We start from the raw sequence: 2235 nt of genomic DNA, 5'->3' as shown, positions 1-2235 counted from the left end.
AATAAACCAGACCCACATGTGTAAATATCATATAGTCTCCCTAGTGTAAGAACTCAAGAGAAGAAATAAAAATAGAAAGGTATAACACAATTAAAAGGAAAGCGAGAACTTGAGGATTAGACAATGAAGAGAGGGCAAGAAGAAAAGCTGTGAAACATGACAGGGGCAAAGCCATACATTTATTTATTTATTTATTAGCTGAAGTTTTTTGTTCACTCATAATTTCTTGTCTTCTGGTTTGTTGAAGCAGTAAGTCAGACAACACTTGCCACAATAATGTCTGTCAAAGTGGCTGGCCATAGAAACTGCACCACATTCATCTGAAGGGCACTCTCGATGAAGACGACTACTTCTGCCATTTTCATCCACCTTATAATATTTTAGGACAGCCAACTTAATCTTTCTCCGATGCTTATTCTTCTTGGGAGTGGTGTAAGACTTCTTTTTCCTTTTCTTAACACCACCAAGCAGTCTCAACACAAGATGAAGGTTAGACTCCTTTTGAGTGTGGTAATAACACAAGGTATGTCCATCTTCCAGTTGCTTACCAGCACAGATCAGCTTTGCTGATCAGGAGGAATTCCTTCCTTATTCTGGATCTTGGCCTTTACATTTTCTATAGTGTGCAAGGGTTCACCTCGAGCATGATGGTCTTCCCCATAAGGGTTTTCATGAAAATCTGCATCTTGGTGGTGGCTCCACCACAGATGCCGGATTTGAAAGCAAGCCATACGTTTATATGCACAATATGGGTAAGACAATGACCCTGAGAAACATCAGCAGGTTTTTGAAACTAGCAGTTAATTGGTAGGATTCTCACCCTGACTAACTATATATGCTGATACCTGTGAACTAATTAACTGCACTGAAGATAGCAATGTGTAATATTAGGGTCATGCTTGGAATGTCTGTCATTCTGGTCTTCTAAATATGTACTACTTGTCATGACATACCAATTACTGCCATACTGTCTCTCAAGTAAATGTTGGGTATTTTTTAAAAAGGGTAATAAATGAAAACAAGAGACAAGAAAAAATGTCACAGGACTGTCCTACTACAATGCTATATAAGGTTAGATTTCTAAATTTCTGTGCAAAAATATGTAATTGTTTATTCATTTTTTATAAATAATTTTTAAATTTTTTTCTTCACATTCTGTAGGATCTTAAAGTTTAACATATCAATACTTGATGGAAAATACCTGTTCCATTTTATGCCTAAGATGTTTGATATTCAGAGAGATAGTGAGGTTAACTTCGACTGCCTATGTTGGAGGGTAATAATAAAAAGCTTCTTTTCTGGAGGGTTAACAACCTAAGTTGGCAGACCAAAAATTAGAGAAAAAGAAGGGCTGCAAGGACAGACAACATTTTGGTCCTAACCTTTCAAGGTCAGTGAAAACTCAGGTCATAGGAGAACCTGTACTGTAACATCATGTAACTCAGTTGTGTCCCAAATTTTCTGATCAAGGGGATTATGGGGCCACAGAAGAAAGTGATTGCTGATGTAGTGTGCCTAAGGAGAGTCACATGGAGAGAAAACATTCTTTCAGGCTTTCACAGAGAGCAAATGGGTCAAGCAATGGCCGTGACTCATCCACATGACTGATACTGACAAAGGATCTACAAACTGCAGTACAGGATTCCAGGATAAATCCTGAGGGGACTTGACTGACCTTATCAGATAGAAAAGTTACACTTCTTGTTATATAGGTCTTGCTCTATCTTAGTCTTAACCATCCAGCAGAAAAGTATAGAAATGAGGTATAAAAAGTAAAGCGATATTACTATGCTGAGCTGTAAAAGGTTCAAGTCAACAACTTCTAACATTGCCAGTCTTACGGAACACCCACTACTATTATGGGCTACTGGATTATATTGAAATATTTTGCTAAATTCACAAACCTACAATATTTAAATAACAATGGAATACCATTCTCTGACAAAACTAAACAAAAAAGGGGGATACAACTGAATGAACATCTTGTGTCTGCATATTCAAAATAGTTAGAATAGATATACTGCTACTTTCTTTTAATTCAATGAATAGAAAAATTTGTTCTAATAGTGTTTGTGGACAGGATATCATGTCTGCATCTTGAATAACCACTGCATAATGAATAAACACTAAGACAACAATATGCAATGTATTATTAAAACTGTCCTACTAATTGGTTTTGAAACCATCTCGTTGCTATTTGTTTCTCAATAAAATTATTTAAAAAAACAAAAAAAA

General features: G+C 36.1%; 1 pseudogene; it reads right to left on the bottom strand.

Moving 5' to 3' along the window:
* Positions 1–216: 216 nt before the first annotated feature.
* Positions 217–685, bottom strand: LOC101592651 (annotated as a pseudogene).
* Between the last annotated feature and the right edge of the window lie 1550 nt (positions 686–2235).

Source organism: Octodon degus, unplaced genomic scaffold (genome assembly GCF_000260255.1).
Source record: "Octodon degus isolate 3935 unplaced genomic scaffold, OctDeg1.0 scaffold00034, whole genome shotgun sequence".
Classification (NCBI taxonomy): domain Eukaryota; kingdom Metazoa; phylum Chordata; class Mammalia; order Rodentia; family Octodontidae; genus Octodon; species Octodon degus.
This window is presented reverse-complemented; position numbering and strand designations above follow the sequence as displayed.